The following is a 25,149-nucleotide window of genomic DNA, read 5'->3' as shown; positions in this document are numbered from 1 at the left end:
CTCAGACATATTCTTCTGTCCACAGACATCAATACTCCTGGGTGCTGGACATTAGAACTAACACCTAAATCTTCACCATAGCCTCCCCTGTTTCTCAGGCCTTTGTTTTTGGACTAGAACTACACCACAGCTTTCCTGGGCCTTCAGCCTGCAGATAATAGATCATGGACTTTTCAGCTTCTGTAATTACATGAGCCAATCTCTCATGTAATTGACTCATAATCTGTTTCTAAATATCAATATCTAAATCTCGATATATATAAATCTTATTTGTTCAGTTTCTTTGTAGAACTCTAAGATACAGGATAGCCTATTTGAAGGCTGAATAATATACCTTTGTAAGTACATTTTCTTATTCATTCAACTATCAAAGGACATTAGGATTGATTTCACTTCTTAGCTATTATAAATAGTGCTATAATAAATAGTGTGCAAATATCTCTTAAAGATTCTGCTTTCAATTCTTTTTTATTTATACCTGGAAGTGGAATTGAAGTGTAGTATGGTCAACATGTTTTTAATGTTTTGAGGAACGTCTAGATGGTTTCCATAGCAGCTGCATCATTTTATGTTTCTACCAACAGCACACAAGTGTTCTAATTTCTTGACATTCTCATCAACGTTTGTTACTGTTTTTTTTTATAGCAACCATCCTGATGGGTGTGAGGTGATGTCTTATTGTAGTTTTGATTTGCATTTCCCTGATGATTAGTGATTTGAGCTTCTTTTTATGTGCTTATTAGTTATTTGTATACCTTCTTTGGAGAAATGTCTATTCAAGTCCTTTGCCTATATTTTAATCTGTTATTTGTGTATATGTGTGTATGTGTGACTGAATTGTAGGAGTTCTTTACATGTTATTGAAAGTCACTGCTTATCTAATACATGATTTGCAAATATTTTCTTTTACTCCATTGGTTGCCTTTTTACTATGTTGATTATTTCCTTGGTGTATGGAAGCTTTTAAGTTGGATATAGCCCCACTTGTCTATTTTTGGTTTTGTTGCCTTGCTTTTGATGTCATATTCAAGACATCATTGCCAAAGCCAATCTTATGAAGATTTTCTTCTTTTTTGTCTCCTGTCACAGTTTTTTACTTAAAGTTTTTTTCCCCCAGAAACATGTATGGTTATTCCTTCTCCCTTGTCTTAATATTTGCATGGAATATTTTTTTCATCTTTTCACTTTTAATGTATGAGTGTCCTTAAAGGTAAAGTAAGTGTCTAGTAGACAGCATATTGTTGGAATTTGAAAAATCTATTCAGCCAGTATATGTCTTCTGAGAGAGGAGTTCAATGAATTTACACTAAAAGTAATTATTGATAGGGAAGGAATTAATATTGTCATTTTGTTCATTGTTTTCTGTAATTCTTTTAGTTATATTATTTTTAGATTATATTCTTGATATCTGCTTTATGGTGTCCATGTCTCTTATACTCTCTTCACTTCATTCTTATTTTCTTTTTGCTGGTTTGATTCAATAATTTCAAATGACTTGTTTTCACATTCGTTCATTATGTCTTCTGCTTGATCCAGTCTGTTCTTTAACTACTATAGTGTATTTTTCAATTCTATTATATTCTTCAGCTACAAAATTTGTTTGGCTCATTTTATACCTCTGATCTCTTTTCAATAGTCTCATTTTATCCCTGCATCAATGCTTTAATTTTATTTAGTTGTCTATTTGTATTCTCTTTTAACTCATGAGCATCTTTAAGATGCGTATTTTGAACTTTTTCAGGTAATTATTAATCTCAATTTTAGGGATATTCTCTGGTTTTATTTTGTTTCTTTGATTTGGCCATATTTCCCTGTTTCTTTTTATGTTTTGTAATCTTTTATTGAGATTTGGGCATTGACAAAACAGCCATTTCTCCCAGTCTTAATGGACTGGCTTCATAAAGGGGAAGAACTTTATCAATTAAGAGATTCTGGGGGTTCTCAGACTTTTTCTAGGATATATTATCTCTGTGCTTGTGCATTTAATTTCCCAGTTAAAGAGGTCTGTCCCATATTTCTTTATGACAGTGCATAATTTCTTACTGTCCTAGTGTGTGTTTGTGGTACTGCAGATTCTCTGGTGCTATATCAAACCCTTGTTCACCTTTGTTCTTGGTGACCTCCAGGTGTCCAAAGTATACTGCTGTTCCCTTCAGTGCTCCAGTATAGGTGAGACAGAAACCAGTTCCCAAATGTAGAATGTTGGATGCATATTCTACTCTTTTCTTATCCTCCCATGAAAGAAGACAAGAGACGGAAGTTTTCTCCCAAATGCAGCACACTGTGTAGGTAGGAAGGGGTTATTGTGGGTAAATGTTATAAGCTTTCTTACTCACCTTGATGCAGGTCTTCTTGGGTTTGTTTTCATGTGCTATGCTGCAACTTCTTAGTTGGTTTCTGGAATTTTCACAAAGTCAAATTGGTCCATATATTGTTGTTAAGTTGGTGTCTTCCAGGGCCTGAGGCTTTCTTTTCCACCAACTTACTGACATCGCTAGTCAATTTTCTGGTTTTTTTGGAGTGACCAAATGTCTGACTGTTTTAGCTCTTGATAAGTTTCCACCAATGAATCTAAGAGCTTCTATGTTTAAAAATTTCTCACAAGAGTGACTAAGAATTACACTTAGATGAACAGAAGTGAAGAAGCAAATAGGTTTCCTATGCAGTTTGGTCTGTCCATTGCATTTTTTCATTTGGTCTGTAATTTTATAATGTGATACAAATGTGATCCAGTCCATACTTTCCTTTGTTTAGATAACTGAACTTTTATCAGATAAAGAATAAGAAGAAAGACTGAGATTTTGCAGGCATGCCTTGGCCCATTTTCTTTTATTAATTTAATTTTGTAGTATCCATTGCATACTTTTTTGTGCCAGAAAATCCTAGAACAAATGCTTCAAATTCTGAAATGTGCTCCACCCTATTCAAAGACAGACTACCAAAGGGTCATTAGGATAATGAGGAGGACATTCTGGACATAAACCCCTGAGTACAGGCAGAATTAAGTCAAACCCAAGTCACAAAGAAATTCAGTTCTGAGACACTTTATAAATGTTTTAAGAACTCCAAAAGCATGTTTGTATAAGAACAATGACTTAATGGGTGGTATGCTTCCAAACTAGCTTTCTAAAGTTTTTTCATTAAGGGGCAGTAAACTTTTCCCTCATCCTAGCCACAGTCTCAGTCCTTGGCTGAGAAAGTGGGGAGGTGAAGGTAAGCATATGGGGGTTCCAGGTCACTGGGGCCCAACTGTACCCCTAGTGCACTCTAAACTGAATTACAGATGCCAGCACCTCAGCTTTTTGCCTGATAGCTCTCTTCTGTGGTCCAAGCCGGCCCTCCCCACTGTAGACTGCATGTACCAGAGAAGCACTCTGGCTCCAGAAAGAGCTCTCCAGCAGTGAGCAACCTCCCATAACCTTTAGGAGGGAGAAGTCTGTGACATATTCTACACTGGCACCCTGTGTTCCCCAGTGAGACTGAGCTCACTGAGGAAACCCAAAGGGAGGTAGGGGGACTGTGCAAGTGTAAGTCGCAAGGAGTGTGGGCAGATACACTCCTCCATGCACTGGTCTCTAGTCTTCACACACAAACCCACATTCCAGCCCATTCTCAACCACCATTCTCCAACATTTCAGTAACACTTAGCAGAGCACCAAATTACAATAACTACAGCAGGAAGTGTATTTAAGAAATACACTGTGTTTTTAAAAAATAATGGAGTAAATATGCCCAGGTCTATTGCTTTTTGGAAATAATACAACACACAAATTGAGTGCAGTAATTTACTGAAGTTGTCAAGTAGTCTTATTCAGTTAGGAAGTTTTAATATCAGTACTTAATTGTATTTATTTTTCTATCAGTCTATTTTTCCCTCTTTCAGTTGAAGCAGCCATACTACCCTCGGTTTAACAGAAGCAAGAAATGGGATAAAGGAAGAAATACCATTTTCTCCCATGGTCTTTGAGGATGTGTTATTTACTGTATTCACCATTTTTATAGTACTCCTTCCTCATGTCTCCCTCCCTCTAATCATGTCATTCCCAGTCCTACACCTAACTATATCACAGTCACTTTTACATAGTGGTCCCACCTCTGCTTTTGCTGCTCTTTACCACCCAAAATGTGGATATAATATCTTCACTTCATACAAGGGGATCATGGAAAGTCAAACTTATCTACCCCACACTATGCTTAATTTCTCAGTTTTTTACTGTTGAGTATTATGTTGGCTGCGGGGTCATAAATGGCCTTTATTATGTTGAGATAAGTGCCATCTATACACACTTTGATGAGAGTTTTTATCATAAATGGATGTTAAATTTTTAAAAAATCCTTTTTCTGCATCTATTGAGATGATTGTGTGATTTTAATCCTTGCTTTTGTTAATGTGGTGAATCACACTGATTCATCTATGAATGTTAAACAACCCTTGTAACCATGAAATAAATCTGACTTGACATGTTTATGATTCCTTTATATATCATTGGATTAATCTGCTAATATTTTGTTGAGGATTTTTGCATCTATAGTCATCAAAGATTTTGGCCTATAATTTTACTTTTGTTATGTCTTTGTCTAGTTTTGGCATCAGAGTAACAATGGCCTTGTAGAATGAATTTGGATGTGTTCTATTCTCTTCAATTTTTGGAATAGTTTCAGAAGGATTGATATTAGCTCTTCTTTACCTCTTTGGTAGAATTTCCCTGTGAAGCTGTCCCATTTTGGAATTAATTTGCTTGGAGGTTTTTTTTGTTTTTTTTTTTTAAATTGAATTCAACTTCACTTCTAGTGATTGGTCCATTCAAAGTGTTTCTACTTGATTCCATCTTGGCAGTTTGTACGTTTCTAGAAAAGTGTTCCTTGTTCTACTTTGTCCAATTTGATGGCATATAACTCTTCATAGTATTCTCTTATGATTTTTTGTATCTCTGTGGTATCATTGTTATTTCTTCTCTTTCATTTCTTAATTTGTTTATTTGTGCCTTCTCTTTTCTTTTTGGTGAGCCTGGCCAAAGGTTTCTGAATTTTGTTTATCTTTTCATAAAGCCAATTCTTTGTTTCATTGATCTCTTCTATTGTTTTTTATCTCTATCTCATTTATTTCCTCTCTGATCTTTGTTATTTCCATTTTCTGCTGACTTTGGGATTTATTTTTTCTTTTCTAATTTTTTTAAGTAGTAGGTTAGGGTGTTTGTTCAAGATTTTTCTTGTTTCTTGAGGAACACCTGTATTGTTATAAACTGCCCTCTTGGAACTGCCCTTCTTGCATTCCAGAAATTTTGGAAAGTTGTTTTTCAATTGTAGAATTCTACTAACCATATATAGTTTGTGGTATTGTTTTTGATCTCTATCTTATTTATTTCCTCTCTGATCTTTATTTTTTCTCATTCTAATCTTTGTTCATTTTCTTTTTGCAGATCTCTTACCACCCAGCTACTAACTCAATGCTTCTCTCCACAGTTGCCAGGTCAGGTTTCTATATGTGAAACTTCCAGGGAAGTTTCAGATGAGGGAAATGAAGGGGTTCACAACATGCCACTGCATAATATGTCACTTTGGCATCTGGATTAGTTTGACCTGAAGGCAATTGGGACCCAGAAGACTCTATATTTCTGTCTTATGAGCCTAAAATAAAGTATAAATTTCCTTTTTTCCATAGGAAATCTAACACATTTAAAAAGAAAATTTCCATTACAAAAGATATCTATACCAGAAAGAGAGCTACTCCCAGATATAACTTTTTTTTTACCCCAAGGAGACTCTTATACGTGTAACAGGGTAAGTTTTATTTACAATATACTTCCTCCCCACACCTTCTCAAAATTTGCCTCCCTCCATTTAGAAGCTCCAAACCCCAAACTCTTTTCTTAGCTCACAGTACTATGTAAGTCTCAATCATCTGGCTATCTCTTTGACTCTCACAGTTTTGTAAAACTTCCATGCATACATACCTAAGAAATTAAAATTGGATATTTTGGCCCTGTTAATCTGTCTTGTGTTAATGTAACTTTTCCATCCGTCATAGAACATAGAAAAGGAAAAGGAAAAGTTTTTCCACTCCTACAATATGCAAATACATATGTATGCATATGCAAATTTAGAAAATGAAGAAAGATATTCTTAAGTCATATGATGTCTATTTGGACTATATTTTGCTTTTGGATGCCCTTATCAATATATTGGGAATCATATTGGACATATCTGATACTGTTAAATATCAAGGGCTTATTCAAATTTTCAGCCAACTTCTTTTTTTTCCTATAATATTTATCCTTCAAGTCTTAAATCTATACAATATGATCAAAGATTTTATAGCAACATCTTGATTATTTTCTTCCTCTCAAGTAATGAGTTGCATAGAACTGTGGCACTTCTTTCCTTATTAGGTCATGGGTTGGTGAAGCTTTCAAGCTGCTAAAACTTTTCCCAAATAGCTTCACTTGTTATGAGTTTGAATTAATATACAGTATTATGTAGCAACCAAATAAATAATTTCTTGAAGAAAGCAGTCTATCCTTAGCTGTTCCAGAAAACTCTGCTGAGTCATTTGCAGATGCACTTGAAGAATTTTTCAGGCATACAATGCTAATGAAGGCATGTCTTTGACTCCCATGCCTCCTGGCCTTACTAAACATGGAAAGTTCAGAAGTTTTACTTTGCATTTTCAGTATCTGGGAAAGTGAGGAGTTTAGCCTCGCTTTGGGGATAACTAGTAGAGAACATATTGTATAAGTTAAAGATTCCTTTGTTATGTTTGTTTGCTTTTTCCTAGAATTCCTTTAAATGTGCATCAAATAACATTTTTTGCTCAGGTCCTGGGCTCACAAGGACTGAATTGTCATCATTTTGGTTGTCACTTACTCACTCAGAAATGAGTCCCAGTATCCAACCATAAAAGAACAGTAGTAGCAACCATACTAAGATATCTGAAACTACACATATATACAAAGAATCCAAATAGTAATAACAAGTTGAAACTCAACTTGCAGGAAAAACCTTTCAGTGAAGTCTAGCTACACTGAAATTGGAATGTGTTTCCAACTAAATTCAACAGAAGTAATATCTTTTTTCCTGTTGTTTATTTTTGATACTATAGTTTTGACTAATATGAGGCTAAGTGCTTGGATCTGGACTAACTTGTATTTTCAAACACTATAAATCTACTCCATGTTGGTGTGGCCTACACATGTGTGTAAGTTGTTACTCATTAAAATCATGCCAAATGGAGTCAATCAAAATAAGCCTTCAGCTTATTGCCAACGGCATTTTCCTGTTTCCTTGGTAGGAAATTCCACCCTTGAAAAAACATATTCTTCAAGAGTTCAGTGGTGGCATTTTACTTAAGAGTTCCTGGAGATAGAGCAAGGAAGAAAGGAGGAAAGAAGAAGAGAGGGAAGTCTTTATATAATAACAAAGTGTCAAATCACCAAGAGAGTATGACAGTTATAAATAATTTTGCATCCAGTATTCTCAAGGGCATATGAAATATTCTCCAGGATAGGCTATATGTTAGGTCACAAAACAAGTCTTAACGAATTTAATAAGATTGAAAGTATATTAATTATCTTTTTTGAACACAATGTTATGAAACTAAAATCAACTATAGGAAGAAGACTGACACATTTACAAATATGTGGAGATTAAAAATGTTTTTGAATAACTAATGAGTCCAGAAAGAAGTCAAAAGGGAAGTAAAAAAAAAATCTTGCTACAAATACAAAAGAAAACACAATATCCAAAACTTATGGGATACAGCAAAAGCATTTCTAAGAGGAAAGTTTATTATAATTAATGTATATATTAAGAAAAAAACCTTAAATAAACAACCTACATTTATACTTCAAGGAACTAGAAAGAGAAGAGAAAAATAAGCAGAAGAAACAATCAGACAGAAATAAATGGAATACAGTCTAAAAAGACAACAGAAAAGGTCAATGCAATTAAGAGCTGATTTTGTGAAAGGATAAACAAAATCAACAAAACTTTACCTAGAAAAACTAAGATAAGAAGAAGACTCAAATAGAAGATACAAAAAAATGAAAGACAAGAAATTGATAACCCAGAAGTACTAAGGGTCATTAAAAACCACTGTCAACAATTATTTGCCAACAAATTGGAAAACCTAGAAAAATGGATAAATTCTTAGAAAAAAACCTATGATGACTGAATCATGAATAAATAAAAAATCTGAACAGACCAATTACATGTAGGGAGATTAAGTCAATAGTAAAAAACCTCCCATCACAGAAAAGACCAGGACCAAGTGGCTTCCATAGAAAACTCTGCCAAATATTTAAAGAAAAATTAATACCAGTCCTCTCAAACACTTCCAAAATTCTGAAGAGGAGAGAACATTGCTATATTTATATATAAGGCCAAACAATTTATGAGGCAATATTACTCTGATAACAAAGCCAGACAGGACACTATAAGAAAAGAAAATCACAAGTGAGTGTCCTTGATGAACATAGATAAAAATTTTTCAACAAAATACCAGCAAACTTAATTTGACAGAACATTAAAAGGGTCATTCACTATGATCAAGTGGGATTTATCTCTGGGATACAAGAGTGATTCAACATACACATTTCAGTCACTGTAATACACCACATTAGTTAAAAGAAGGATGAAAATTATGTAGTTATCTCAATAGATGCAGAAAAAGCTTTTGAAAAAATTCAACATCTTTTCATGATAAAAACACTCAACCAATTAGATATAGAGGGGATGTACCACAACATAACAAAGGCCATATATGACAAGCCCATGACCAATACCATACTCAAGGATAAAAAGCTGAAAGCTTTTCTTCTAAGATCAGAAAAAAAGACAAGAATGCCCACTCCCACAGTTCTATTCAACATAGTACTGGAAGTCCTAACAAGCAAAAATCAATCAGTAATAAAGGAGAAAAAAGAAAAGAAAGGGCATCCAAATCAGAAAGGAATAAGTAAAATTGTCACCCTTTGTAGATATGATATTGTATTTAGAAAATCCTAAAGACTTGACCAAAAACTGTTAGAACTAAGAAACGAATTTAGTTAAGTTGTAGGATAAGATCATATAAAAAATTCGTTGTACTTCTATACACTAACAATGAACAATGCTCTTCTTATTAGAAAGATCAATTAAGATAATTCCATTTGCTATAACATCAAAAAAAAATAAAATACCTAAGAATAAATTTAACTATGGAGGAGAAAATGCTGTATACTGAAAACTGTAAGACACTGATGACAGAAATTGAAGAAGAAACAAATAAATGGAAAGGTATTCCATGTACATAAGTTGGAAGAACTAATATTCTGAAAATGTCCATACTACCCTAAGTAACCTACAGAGTTAATGTTATCAAAACTTCAATGGCATTTTCCACAGAAATAGAAAACACAATCTATTTTTATGGCACCACAAAAGATCCCAAATAGCCAAAGCAATCTTGAGCAAGAAGTATAAAGCTGGAGGTATTATAGTTTCTTATTTCAAACGATATTACAAAGCTGTAGTAATAAAAAATATATATTGGCATAAAAACTCACATATAGATCAGTGGAATGGAATGGAGAGTCCGGAATAAACCAGGATTATATGGTCAATTAATTTTTTTTTTTTTTTTTTTTTTTGCGGTATGTGGGCCTCTCACTGTTGTGGCCTCTCCTGTTGCGGAGCACAGGCTCCAGATGTGCAGGCTCAGCGGCCATGGCTCACGGGCCCAGCTGCTCCACGGCATGTGGGATCTTCCCGGACCGGGGCACGAACCCGTATCCCCTGCATCGGCAGGTGGACTCTCAACCACTGCACCACCAGGGAAGCCCTAGTCAATTAATTTTTGATATTGGTACCTAGAATTCAATAGGGAAATAATAGTCTCTTAAATAAATTGTGTTAGGAAAACTGGGTATACACAGACAAAAACATAAAACTGGACTCCTATCTTAAATATATACAAAAATTACTCAGAATGGACTAAAGAATTGAACATAATTTCTCAAACCATAAAACTGCTAGAGGAAACATGGGAAGAGTTCTTTGACATTGATCTTGACAATGCTTTCTTGGATTTGACAACCAAAGCAAACGCGGCAAAAGTAAAAATAAATAAGTGAGGCTATATATAAAAACAAAAACAAAAAACCAACCTTGATGCAAAACAAAGAAAATTATCAATGAAATAAAAAGCCAACCTACAGAATGGGAGAAAAGGTTTGCAAATCTTTTATCTGATAAGAAATTAATATGGAAAATACATAAAGAACTCATAAATTCAATAGCAAAAAAACGAACAAATCAATTAAAAAATGGGCAGAAGATCTGAATAGACATTTTTCCAAAGACATACAAATGGCCAACAGATACATGAAAAAGTGCCCGATGTCACTAATTATCAGGAAAATACCATGCAAAACCAAAATGAGACATCATCTCATATCTCTTAGGATGTCCATTAGCATAAATACAAGAGATAAATGTTGGTGAGGATGTGAAGTAAAGGAAATCCTTGTGTGCTGTTGGTGGGAATGTAAACTGGTGCGGGCACTATGGAGAACAGTGTGAAGGTTCCTCAAAATATTAACATAAAATTACCTTATGAACCATCAATCCCACTTCTGGGAATAAATCATTATCTTGAAGAGATGTCTTTATTCTTCTGTTTTTCATAACATTATTCACAATAACCAAGGTATGGAAACAACTTAAATACCTGTTAATTGATGAATGGATGAAGAAAATGTGCTATATAAATACAATGAAATATTATTCAGCCTTAAAAGGGAAGGAAATCCTGCCAATTGTGATAACATGGATGAAGCTGGAGGATACTATGCCAACTTAAATAAGCCAAACAGAGAAAGACACATGTTGCCTTATATATTTTGTATGTGGGATCTAAAATAAAGAAAGACAGTTGAACTCATAGAGACAAAGAAGAGAGAGGTGGTTGCTAGAGGTGAAATGTGGAGGAAAGGGAGAGAGGATGGTAAAGATTACAAATTTTTAGTTATAAGGTGAATAAGATATGAGGATCTAATATATAACATAGTGAGTATATTTGATAATACTGTTTTGTATAATTAAAATTTGCTAACAGAATAGAACTAAGTGTTTTCACCAAAAAAAGAAAAAAAAAGTTAGTATGTGAAATGTTAAACTCATATGAGAATTCCTTCATGGTGTACATGTGTACCAAATCACATCAGGGTACATTTAAAATATATTACAGTTGTGGCTGAAGACTGTCTCCTGCCTATCAGCAAACAAAGGGTGTTGTGGCCAACAAGCCATCAATCACTGCAGCCACCCCCTGCTGTGCACCCTGAGGGGACTCAGGATGGAGAAAAGCAGGATAATGGCCCTAAAGAGCTAACGTGTATATCAAAGAAATGATTTCTATGAGCCCAGATCCTTGCATCTTCCCATACATAGAAAGGCATTGACTTCATTAATTTGAGATGTCCGGTTTTCTTTGAAATCTTTTGAGGTTTTGACTACTTAGTTTTTTGTTGCAAAAGCTCCAGTCTCTCAGAGCTGAGAGTCTGTCTTTTGGGCTTATGTACTCAGAAATTCCACTGAATAAAACATAATTTTCAACCTGTAGCTTGTGCATTTTTTTTCAGCCAACACAAATCTATTATCAGTTAATCTTCTATAAAGGTGGGGTGGAGGGATGGTGACTGTGATGACAAAATAAATCCAGTAAGTGGTGGGGTTTTTTAATCGTTTTTCCTTTCAACTTTAAACGTTTCACTTCATTCTCTTTTTTGCCTGAATAGGTAAGCGGATCTTTCTTCCTCTAGCTTCTTTCTAACTTTTTTCTTTATCTTTATTTTTCTGCAGTTTAAATATAATATGCCAGGTGTAGATTTTTTACTGACTTGGAGAACTTGGTATCTGTCAATAATTTTAAAAATGTTTAACCAATATTACTTTAAAATTTTCTTCTTCTCCTTTTTCTCTTTTTTTCCTTTTTGGTATTCACATGATGTATATGGTATATCTTTTAAAATAGTTTTATTGTTTTGTATATTCTCTTATGTTTTCATAGTTTTTTCTTAGTATTTCTGTTTGAAAAGTTTGTGTTGCCATATCCTCCAGTCCCTGTTTTTTTCTTAGCTGTGCCCTGTCTACTGCTGAGACATCAATGATATTTTAAATTTTTGTTACAATGCTTTTGATTTTTAACATTTCTTTTGACTCCTCTTAGAGTTTCTCTCTTCCAGCTTACACTCATAGAGATGGAGTAAAGTGACAAAGTAGGTGATTAAACAGTTAATCCCACTAAGGAATTATAAGTAGAGAAAAAATTATGGGAGACCCTCTAAGTTAGTGATCACTCAAGAAAGCAGGTTTGCTTGGCCACAAAACCATGCAACAGAAACATAAGACATGCCCCCAAACAATAAAACAATGGTGGAATGAGACCCATGTTCTGCCCAGTGAACTCAGTAAATTAATGATTTCTAAGACATGCTTCTCTGCATGTGCTAAAAACAAAAATATAGGGAAAAGGTGACCTTATCCTGAAACCTGAAATGATTTATTATATTTTAGTATATGTTACCACACTTCTGCTGATAGCAGAAGCACCATGACAGTCCCAGCTTGACCATGTAGGGGCACGAAAACTCCCCCACCTAATGTGGAGGAGAGACTGACGATGAAAATGTAATATCTACTCAAGAATGAGGAAGAAGGTGGTCTTCTCTCCCTCCGCACTTTTCCTTTGATTATAAAACTGTAGCCCACTAAGTTCTCAGGGCAGCACCTTCTCTCCTGCCTGCTTGTAAATCTCATAAGCATAATATACTAACTCTTTCTTGACCTGTCACTCTTCCTCTTGCTGAATTCTTTCTGCACTGTGACAAAAGAACCTATGCTCTATTAAGTCCCAAAACATGTTCTAAAGTTTCAACACTACCCATCTGTTTTTACATGTGTCTCCTTTCTTCATTTGAGCTCTTTAATTGCTAATGAAGTTGCATTAGATTCCCAACTGAATCTGATTCTGATGACTGGCTTATCTTTTTAGACTACATTTTTTTTCTTTCTTTTAGCATGCCTTGTATTTTTTTGTTGAAAGTCAGACATGATGTATCTAGTAATATGAACTTAGGCTTTTAGTGTGGGGTTTCTGTTAACTTGGCTAGTTTCTGGGCTTGAAGTGCCACTGGCTTCAGTTTCTTATAGTTTTCTTTTTTTCCTTCATTGTTGTCATAAGGCTATCTTCAGAACATCATCTTAAGTATGGTATTTGTCTGGAATGTCTCTAAGTTGTGATACACTTACTATCCTGAACCCCTCTTGCTGTAGTAATAAGACATTGGGGAGGGGAAGTTTTCTATAATCTTATGATTAAAGTTCAGTTTTTCTCAGTAGGCATGATATCCTGGGATGTCACCTTAAGAAGTGTTTCTTAGATCTTTTTTGTTTTTAACATGCTATTGTTTTTTCTCTCTTCAAGTAAAATCAGGAAGGGTATAGAGGCCTGTGTTGCCTAATTCCTTTCCCCCAGGGCTCTCAATTATCAGATAAGCTTCTGGTGGCTTGTCCTGAGGATAACCTTTGTTATAAAGTATAGAGCAATGCTCTGGTTTTCTTTTCTCTCCCTCTGCCTGAGGAGAGTTTTTTTGTTTGTTTCTTTCCCTGATCTTCAACATGAGAATCTGATTGGCCACCTGGAGACAAAACCTAAATACCAGGTCAGGTGAGTTTTTAAATTATCAGACTAGTCTACATTCAGCCTCCAGTGATTTGTAAACTAGAGTTTAGGTGTTCCTACCACTTACTGGATTTAGTGGCTCCTAGTGTGCTGTAATTCTTGAATTTACAAGTTTTAGGGGTGGTGATCTGCCCTGTGACCTCAATTATCTGTTTTTCCAAGAAAAATTATTGTTTTTAAGTTTGCTCAGCATTTTAATTTTATTGAGTACAGGAGTGATTACTTCTCCAAACTCAGGAAGCATGACCAGTATGTAACTGGAAGCAGGAATGCTGAAATTTAAGTGTTACTAGTCCATGAGAATCAGATATATTGATTACTGCCTACAGCCACTGAATCTTTCATAAGACCTTTTCAACTAAAATTGCATTCTACATTATAATATTTTGCTGAGTTATTGGTTAAATTAAATTAAATACAATTTTCAGATACTGAGATTTTGCTTTATGATTTGAACCAGACTTCATATCTACTGTATCAAATTCCAGTGATCTTTTAATTGACAAAATGAGCTTCTTGCTAATTCTGTGCATTACAGTTGTTTATTGTCAAGCAAATTTATTCTAAACTATACTTTAGAAACCTCGCTGTAATTTGAGAAATTGGCTCCTACAGCCTATTTCCAGGGCTAAGCCAGGATCCTAATTATCTCATTTTTGTATTATTTTATTAATTTTTGTATAGAGTTCATGCTTCTCCCTTGATCCTTTTTCATAAGGCTTCATAAGTCTTGAAATCCTACTCCACATAGCTCAAGTCAATGATTTGCCCTGACAGCTGCTTGCTGGAGGCCTATTAAGTGTTGTGGGAATAAATATAAGTAATAATAAAGGTATCTGCAAATTTAGGGGTACAGATAAAATTGTGAAAATAGAGTTAACTGAAGGAATAGATCTTTTCCCACTTAATCCTCAAGCAGTCCCCTGGACAACATTGTTTTTATCTAAAAAAGGAGTCATGAGTGGAATACAGTGAAGCTTAAAAGACAGCTTTTGGTCTTTTCAGGCTAATAACGCAGATATGGTTTTTTGTGGGGTTTTCTGTTTTTTGTTTTGTAGAAAACACAAGCTATAAAACATCTATAGAAGAATGTAAAAATCATCCATTATTCTACCATCAGAAATAATGGTGTAATTATTATTCGGCAATTATTATTTCAGTGTAATTCTTTGCAACTTTTTTACATGTGTAATGCATTTAAAATATAACTGGATTTATATTATGCATACCACATTTTTATCCTTTATCTCCAGGCATCATTATTTTATAGGCTTTTTAGTGCACTAATCAATATTTTCAAAGGTTATTATAGTTTAATGGTTGCACAGTATTCCATTATATTAGTACTTTGTGACATGTTTGGCCATTCCCTTTGAATCACAGCAATATCTTTCTGAAAAAAAAAATGAGGAAGAAAAAGAAAGTAAAATAGAGCAAAAATTCTAGACTAGCTCATGTTACAGCCAAAGCTTTAATAACAACACCACAAAATACCATTACCAGCAAAATATTGGGTCAGCCTAAAATAAGGTATTATCACCAGATAGATGTTAATAAATACAGAAAGACAAAATCTTAAGTTACTCTTTTGCCACATTACCAATAAATATGACCATAAACGATTTTCTCTAGTTAAGTCAAAATAGAAAGAGAAAGCCCCAGATGAATGTGTCCCCATGAGTTTTGGATATAAAAACCCAGTTGGTATCATACTATGATGATTCTAAAACATATTTAATTCCCTGCAATGAGAATACAGTTACATTTGAATTTATTCTATGTGTGTAAAAAGATCATTACCATCAAAAAATGGTAATTTTTTTCACCAGTGACTCAAAAAACAGAGTAGGGAAGGTATGAAGTTCTTACAAAGCAAAATAACATTGTCAGGGATAGTTTATTATCTTATTGGGGCTTTAGTTGTGACAATGATATTGTTTCTCATGGGTGATGGCTTCATTGGCAGATTTGGTAAGTGGAAGTAATTAAAAGTTATGAATCATCAGGAAGAAATACAATATTTCCTTTAAAAAAGAAGAGATTCCTAGTGATGTATTGATTTTAGATTTATAAGTGCTCCATTTAAATTTTGGTATATTATTGGGAAGATTTCATAAAACTAGGAATGCAAACAGAAATAAAGAAGTGTTAAGCTGAGATCTCCCCAAACATAAAAAACAAGCAAAACAAAGCAAAACAAAATAAAACGAAAAAACAAAAAACCCCACAAAACTTCATTGTTTCAGGCTTTTTAGACTACTCTATGGACAATCTTAAAAAACAGCAGAATTTCAGTAATATTGACTCCCGCACTGTGGACCTAAAAAGAGGAGCTTTAGGTGCTGCTTCACTGCCCTGACATTATCTTAGTTTTCAAAGAAACTGGTGAGCAAGAATGCTATGAAATTTAAAGTTTAAGTTACTGATAGAAAATTTTAAGTTGCCACAAATACCACAGCAAAAATTTTACATAGTATAAAAAGATTTGCTCTGGTAAATGGGTGAGAAATATATATACATATGAAGTGTATTTATAACTGTGATAATATACCTCTGTTACATATACCTGTTTTTGCGATTACTGAGTTAAGAAAACAATATTTCTATATCAGGAGTGGTAACCAAAAGACTTCCAAATTTCTTGCTTTGATGTTATCTGGCTTTAATCCTGTTAGAGTTTGAATAAACTCCAGGTATCTAGGTAAGCTCTTTTGTTGTTCATAACAAAGTACTGACCAATGGGTTTCTGTATATAGCCATGTGCAGATGATGCTAACCATAGTGTTACTTTGGAAATCTGCAAATATCTAGGTAGATTTGATGATTTCTAGACACTTGGTATTTCAGTGAAGATCTGATTTTCAGATGTCTAAGAAGGTAAGTATGCTGTTCCAAACTCTTCTACTAATCATGTTTTTCTTTACAGATATTTAATGCAAGCATTATGTTTTATACTAATAGGAGCCAGCATGTGTTTTAACGTTTTCTTATTTAGAGGAAATGTGGATTAAACAACTGCCACTGACTAATGGTTGTACAGATGTGCTTGTTAAAAAATAGGTTATCGTTCAACTCAGTATTGACCATGGGATTTTTCTAGTTGTCCTGTAAAGAATGAGTCTGATTCTAACTAGGCATTAACCTTGGATTCTGCAAATACCAGCTAGAGTTCATAGTTCATATAATAATGTTACTTGGTCATGGGATATTGCCAGAGTCCAGGTAGATAAAACTGTGGGCCCTACCATGGTTGTTTCTAATCCCTGAGAGATAGCAGTGAGGAGCCCTGAAGAGAGATCTCAGTTCCCTGTCCTGGAATTGAATTGGGTAGCCTGAATGAAAACCAAGAATCCTCACCCGTCGGTCACCAGGGGCTAGAGGCTAGAAGAAAAGTTGCCCTAGCTCTTTCCCCTATTTTAAAGCAAGAATGTTTCAAGGAGGCAAAAACTGTGAAACAGGTACAAAATTTATTATTAGAGACACAGCACAAGTGAGAGAGCACACAGAGAAGCAGTTTATTTATTTAAGACTGAAGCAAGGCAGAAACATACTCTAAGAGAGAAAGTGCATGGGCATCCTCTCTAATGAGGAGGAGCTGCAGTAAAGAGGTTATTTAAATCACTTATATAGGACAGTCCTCCTGGGTCTCTGTTTACATTTGGTCAATTATCTTGTTTCTTTTTTCACACCTGACTGGTTCCAGAACCCTCCCCGACATGGGTGCACAATTTTTGCTAAGAAGGATCCCACTGCAGAGGCCTGTGGGTGCATGCCCACTCTTATTATGGGGTGGCGTCCCCTCTCTTTTTGACCCCCCAAGGGGCCTTCCTGCACATGTGCAGACAGGGAAGTTTTCCTTGACCTCGGGAGTGGTCATCTTATCTCTTTACTTCAGCAGAGCTGAGCTTCTGCCACTAGCTTTGTCCTTGGAGTGTCTGGGTGAGAACCAAGCTTCAATTTTACTCCACTTGACAAAGAAACACCAGCTGTCCAGCCCAGGTGCCCATCTATCTCGTACCTCACCTCCATATGTTCTTGCAGGTTTTTGTCAAGCTGCTGGTAAATCTAATAATGGTAGCAAACATGGCTCTTTGCTGGTATTCACAGAAGAGATTGTGTGAGCTTTATTCACCCTCAGTATCTTCTAATTAGAGATTTCTAAGACATTGATGATGGTGTCCATGACATTTGTTCATGCCATGTTTAGTTTGTTTTGTTTTGTTTACAAATACTCAGGTAAGAAATGCAGTGTCCCTTGCAATATTAGTAACCACAAGATTTTTATAATTTTTTAAGGCAAAAAGACTTAATTTTATTTATTTCTTTGTCAATATTCCTCTTTTGTGTAAAATTGGGTTTTTGACCTATATAATTTTCCTTCTGCCTGAAGAACTTTGTATGTGTGTATGTGTGTGTGTCTGTGAATATTAAGAACAGTTAACATAAGCTCTATCCTCTTAACAAATATATAAGTGTACAGTACAGTTTTGTTAACTATAGGCACAAGGTTGTACAGTACATGTCTAGAATTTGTTTATCTTGCATAACAATGTTTTACCTCTTGAATAGCAACTCCTCATTTCCCCCCCTTCCACTAGCTCCTGGCAACCACTATTCTACTCTCTATTTATGTGAGTGAGATTTTGGGTATTTCATTATCAGTGAAGTCAGGCAATCTTTGTCCTTGTATGACTGGACACATAGCCTTATACCCTCCAGGCTCATCCATATTGTCACTCATCTCAGGATTTCCTTTCTTTTTAGGGCTAAATAATATTCTGTTGTGAGTATATACCACATTTTACTTATACTTTCACTTATCAATGAACAATCATGTTACTACATCTTGCCTATTGTGAATAAAGCTGAAATAAACATGAGGCACCAATATATCTTTGAGATCCTGATTTCAATTCTTTTGGATAAATATCAAAATTAGGCTTGCTGGATCATATGGTAATTGTAGTTAAAATATCTTGGGACTCGACATACCATAGCAGCTGCACCATTTTGCATTCCCATAAAATGTGTACAGAGCTCAAATCCTCCACATCCTCACCAACACTTGTTACGTTTTATCTTTTTGTTAATAGCCATTCTAATAGGTGTCAGGTGGAATCTCATACTAGTTTCAATTTGCATTCTCTTGATGATTAGTAATGTTAAGTATCTTTTCCAAATACTTGTCTTCCTTGTAGAAATGTCATTTCAAACCCCTTGTCCATTTAGAAAAAAATATTTTTCTATTAAGTTATAGTTTTCCTTCTAAATTTTGTAAATTAACCTCCTATCAAATATACAGTTTTCAAATATTTTCTTTAATTCCACAGGTTACATTTTCACTCTTGTTTTCCCACTGTACAAAATTTTAGTTTGATTTAGTCCCACTTATTTTTTTTAGAATTAATATTGTTAAAATGTCTACTCTAGACATTCAATCCATCGGCAAGTCCTACCAACTCTACCTTCAAAATACAGCCCAGGGGGACCTTGAGGATGGCAGAAGAGTAAGACGTGGAGATCACCTTCCTCCCCACAGATACACCAGAAATACATCTACACGTGGAACAACTCCTACAGAACACCTACTGAAGGCTGGCAGAAGACCTCAGACCTCCCAAAAGGCAAGAAACCCCCCACGTACCTGGGTAGGGCAAAAGAAAAAAAAAAAAGAAAAAACAGAGACAAAAGAATAGGGACGTGCACCTGCACCAGTGGGAGGGAGCTGTGAAGGAGGAAAAGTTTCCACACACTAGGAAGCCCCTTCGCGGGCGGAGACTGCGGGAGGCGGAGGGGGGAGCTTCGAAGCCGCGGAGGAGTGCACAGCAACGGGTGCGGAGGGCAAAGCGGGGAGATTCCCGCACAGAGGATCGGTGCCAACCGTCACTCACCAGCCCGGGCTGGCGGGGCTGCGCGCTGAGGCTCGGGTTTCGGTTTCGGTAGGAGCGCAGGGAGAGGACTGGTGTTGGCAGCATGAACATAGCCTGAAGGGGTTAGCGCACCACGGCTAGCCGGGAGGGAGTCCGGGGAAAAGTCTGCACCTGACGAAGAGGCAAGAGACTTTTTCTTTCCTCTTTGTTTACTGGAGCGCGAGGAGAGGGGTTTAAGAGCGCTGCTTAAAGGAACTCCAGAGACGGGCGCGAGCCACGGCTAAAAGCGCAAACCCCAGAGACGCGCGCGAGCCGCGACTAAAAGCACGGCCCCCAGGCACGGGCGGGAGACGCTAAGGCTGCTGCTGCCGCCACCAAGGGGCCTGTGAGCGAGCACAGGTCATTATCCACACCCCTCTTCCGCGGAGCCTGTGCAGCCCGCCACTGCCTGGTTCCCGGGATCCAGGGACAAATTCCCCGGGAGAACGCACGACGGGCCTCAGGTTGGTGCAACGTCACACCGGCCTCTGCCGCCGCAGGCCCGCCCCGCACTCCGTGCCCCTCCCTCCCCCATGGCCTGAGTGCGCCAGAGCCCCCGAATCAGCGGCTCCTTTAACCCCGTCCTGTCTGAGCAAAAAACAGACGCCCTCCAGCGACCTACACGCAGAGGCAGGGCCAAATGCAAAGCTGAGCCCCTGGGAGCTGTGAGAACAAAGAAGAGAAAGGGAAATCTCTCCCAGCAGCCTCAGAAACAGCGGATTAAAGCTCCACAATCAACTTGATGTACCCTGCATCCGTGGAATACATGAATAGACAACGAGTCATCCCAAACTGAAGAGGTGGGCTTCGAGAGCAAGATCTATGATTTTTTTCCGCTTTTCCTCTTTTTGTGAATGTGTATGTGTATGCTTCTGTGTGAGATCTTGTCTGTATAGTTTTGCTTCCACCATTTGTCCTAGGGTTCTATCCGTCTATGGTTTTTTAAAAAAATTTTTTTCTTAATAATTAATTTTAATAACTATTATACTTTACCTTCTTTCTCCTTCCTTCCTTTCTTTCTTTCTTTCTTTCTTTCTTTCTTTCTTTCTTTCTTTCTTTCTTTCTTTCTTTCTTTCTTTCTTTCTTTCTTTCTTTCTTTCTTTCTTTCTTTCTTTCTTTCTTTCTTTCCCTCCTTTAGACAACGAATCATCCCAAATTGAGAGGTGGTCTCTGAGAGCAAGATTTATGATTTTTTCCCCTTTACCTCTTTTTGTGAGGGTGTATGTGTATGCTTCTGTGTAAGATTTTGTCTGTATAGCTTTGCTTCCAACATTTGTCCTAAGGTTCTATCCGTCCCTTTTTTTTTCCTAAATAAGTGTTTTTATTATACTTTATTTTATTTTACTGTATCTTCTTTCTTTCTGTTTTTTTCCTTCTGTCCCTCCTTCCTTCCTTCCTCCTTCCCTCCTCCCTCCTTTCTTTCCTTGTTGCTTTCTTTCCTTCTTTGCTTCTTTCTTTCTTTCTTCCTTCCTTCCTTCCCTCCTTTCTTTCTTTCTTTCTTCATAATTCTACTGATTCTCTCTACTTTTTCTCCCTTTTACTCTGAGCCGTGTGGATGAAAGACTCTTGGTGCTCCAGCCAGGAGTCAGGGCTCTGCCTCTGAGGTAGGAGAGCCAACTTCAGGACACTGGTCAACAAGAGACCTCCCAGCTCCACATAATATCAAACAGCGAAAATCTCCCAGAGACCTCCGTCTTAACACCAGCACCCAGCTTCACTCAACGACCAGCAAGCTACAGTGCTGGACAACCTATGCCAAACAACTAGCAAGACAGGAACACAACCCCACCCATTAGCAGAGAGGCTGCCTAAAATCATAATAAGGCCACAGACACCCCAACACACACCACCAGACGTGAACCTGCCCACTAGAGAGACAAGATCCAGCCTCATCCACCACAACACAGGCACTAGTCCCCTCCACCAGGAAGCCTACACAACCCACTGAACCAACCTTAGCAACTGGAGACAGACATCAAAAACAGCAGGAACTACGAACCTGCAGCCTGCAAAAAGGAGACCTCAAACACAGTAAGATAAGCAAAATGAGAAGACAGAAAAACACAGCAGATAAAGGAGCAAGGTAAAAATGCACCAGACCTAACAAATGAAGAGGAAATATGCAGTCTACCTGAAAAAGAATTCAGAATAATGATAGTAAGGATGATCCGAAATCTTGGAAATAGAATGGACAAAATGCAAGAAACAGTTAACAAGGACCTAGAAGAAATAAAGATGAAACAAGCAACGATGAACAACACAATAAATGAAATTAAAAGTACTCTAGATGGGATCAATAGCAGAATAACTGAGGCAGAAGAACGGATAAGTGACCTGGAAGATAAAATAGTGGAAATAACCACTGCAGAGCAGAATAAAGAAAAAAGAATGAAAAGAACTGAGGACAGTCTCAGAGACATCTGGGACAATATTAAACACACCAACATTCGAATTATAGGGGTTCCAGAAGAAGAAGAGAAAAAGAAAGAGACTGAGAAAATATTTGAAGAGATTATAGTTGAAAACTTCCCTAATATGGGAAAGGAAATAGTTAATCACATCCAGGAAACACAGAGTCCCATCCAGGATAAATCCAAGGAAAAATACGCCAAGACACATATTAATCAAACTGTCAACATTTAAATACAAAGAAAGCGTATTAAAAGCAGCAAGGGAAAAACAACAAATAACACACAAGGGAATCCCCATAAGGTTAACAGTCTGATCTCTCAGCAGAAACCCTACAAGCCAGAAGGAAGTGGCAGGACATACTGAAAGTGATGAAGGAGAAAAACCTGCAACCAAGACTACTCTACCCAGCAAGGAACTCATTCAGATTTGATGCAGAAATTAAAACCTTTACAGACAAGCAAAAGCTGAGAGAGTTCAGCACCACCAAACCAGCTTTACAACAAATGCTAAAGGAACTTCTCCAGACAAGAAACACAAGAGAAGGAAAAGACCTATAATAACGAACCCAAAACAATTTAGAAAATGGGAATAGGAACATACATATCAATAATTACCTTAAATGTAAATGGACTAAATGCTCCCACCAAAAGACACAGATTGGCTGAATGGATACAAAAACAAGACCCTTATATACGCTGTCTACATGAGACCCACTTCAGACCTAGAGACACATACAGACTGAAAGTAAGGGGATGGAAAAAGATATTCCATGCAAATGGAAACCAAAAGAAAGCTGGAGTAGCAATTCTCATATCACACAAAATAGACTTTAAAATAAGGACTATTAGAAGAGACAAAGAAGGACATTACATAATGATCAAGGGATTGATCCAAGAAGAAGATATAACAATTATAAATATTTATGCACCGAACATAGGAGCACCTCAATACATAAGGCAAATACTAACGGCCATAATAGGGGAAATTGACAGTAACGCATTCATAGTAGGGGACTTTAACACCCCACTTTCACCAATGGACAGATCATCCAAAATGAAAATAAATAAGGAAACACAAGCTTTAAATGATACATTAAACAAGATGGGCTTAATTGATATTTATAGGACACTCCATCCAAAAGCAACAGAATACACATTTTTCTCAAGTGCTCATGGAACATTCTCCAAGATAGATCATATCTTGGGTCACAAATCAAGCCTTGGTAAATTTAAGATAATTGAAATTGTATCAAGTATCTTTTCCACCCACAACGCCATGAGACAAGATATCAATTACAGGAAAAATCTGTAAAAAAATACAAACACATGGAGACTAAACAATACACTACTTAATAATGAAGTGATCACTGAAGAAATCAAAGAGGAAATAAAAAAATACCTAGAAACAAATGACAATGGAGACACAATGACCCAAAACCTATGGGATGCAGCAAAAGCAGTTCTAAGGGGGAAGTTTATAGCAATACAAGCCCACCTTAAGAAGCAGGAAACATCTCGAATAAACAACCTAACCTTGCAACTCAAGCAATTAGAGAAAGAAGAACAAAAAAACCCCAAAGTTAGCAGAAGGAAAGAAATCATAAAAATCAGATCAGAAATAAATGAAAAAGAAATGAAGGAAACAATAGCAAAGATCAATAAAACTAAAAGGTGGTTCTTTGAGAAAAAAAAACAAAATAGATAAACCATTAGCCAGACTCATCAAGAAAAAAAGGGAGAAGACTCAAATCAATAGAATTAGAAATGAAAAAGAAGTAACAATGGACACTGCAGAAATAAAAATGATCATGAGAGATTACTACAAGCAACTCTATGCCAATAAAATGGACAATCTGGAAGAAATGGACAAATTCTTAGAAATGCACAACCTGCCAGACTGAATGAGGAAAAAATAGAAAATATGAACAGACCAATCAAAAGCACTGAAATTGAAACTGTGATTAAAAATCTTCCAACAAACAAAAGCCCAGGACCAGATGGCTTCACAGGCGAATTCTATGAAACATTTAGAGAAGAGTTAACACCTATCCTTCTCAAACTCTTCCAAAATATAGCACATGCAGGAACACTCCCAAATTCCTTCTACGAGGCCACCATCACCTTGATACCAAAACCAGACAAGGATGTCACAAAGAAAGAAAACTACAGGCCAATATCACTGATGAACATAGATGCAAAAATCGTCAACAAAATACTAGCAAACAGAATCCAAGAGCAATTAAAAGGATCATACACCATGATCAAGTGGGGTTTATTCCAGGAATGCAAGGATTCTTCAATATACGCAAATCTATTAATGTGATAAACCATATTAACAAATTGAAGGAAAAAACCATATGATCACCTCAATAGATGCAGAGAAAGCTTTTGACAAAATTCAACACCCATTTATGATAAAAACCCTGCAGAAAGTAGGCATAGAGGGAACCTTCCTCAACATAATAAAGGCCATATATGACAAGCCCACAGCCAACATCATCCTCAATGGTGAAAAACTGAAAACATTTCCACTAAGATCAGGCAAAAGACAAGGTTGCCCACTCTCACCACTCTTATTCAACATAGTTTTGGAAGTTTTAGCCACAGCAATCAGAGAAGAAAAGGAAATAAAAGGAATCCAAATCGGAAAAGAAGAAGTAAAGCTGTCACTGTTTGCAGATGACATGGTACTATACATAGAGAATCCTAAAGATGCTACCAGAAAACTACTAGAGCTAATCAATGAATTTGGTAAAGTAGCAGGATACAAAATTAATGCACAGAAATCTCTGGCATTCCTATATATTAATGATGAAAAATCTGAAATTGAAATCAAGAAAACACTCCCATTTACCACTGCAACAAAAAGAATAAAATATCTAGGAATAAACCTACCTAAGGAGACAAAAGACCTGTATGCAGAAAATTATAAGACACTGATGAAAGAAATTAAAGATGATACAAAAGGAAGGAGAGATATACCATGTTCTTGGATTGGAAGAATCAACATTGTGAAAATGACTCTACTACCCAAAGCAATCTACAGATTCAATGCAATCCCTATCAAACTACCACTGGCATTTTTCACAGAACTAGAACAAAAAATTTC

The 25,149-nt window shown here is 36.2% G+C and overlaps 1 protein-coding gene across 1 annotated transcript in view; it reads left to right on the top strand.

Annotated features, from left to right (window-relative positions):
* Window positions 1-25,149, top strand: part of LOC309817710 (carbonic anhydrase 5B, mitochondrial-like) — a gene marked incomplete at its 3' end in the record, with an annotated part of 193,620 nt that overhangs the window by 18,734 nt on the left and 149,737 nt on the right. The window lies entirely within an intron of this gene.

The sequence above is a fragment of the Grampus griseus genome (assembly GCF_964374135.1).
Source record: "Grampus griseus genome assembly, chromosome: Y".
In the NCBI taxonomy this organism is placed as follows: domain Eukaryota; kingdom Metazoa; phylum Chordata; class Mammalia; order Artiodactyla; family Delphinidae; genus Grampus; species Grampus griseus.
The sequence above is the reverse complement of the archived record's forward strand: the minus strand, read 5'-3'. Positions and strand labels throughout refer to the sequence as shown.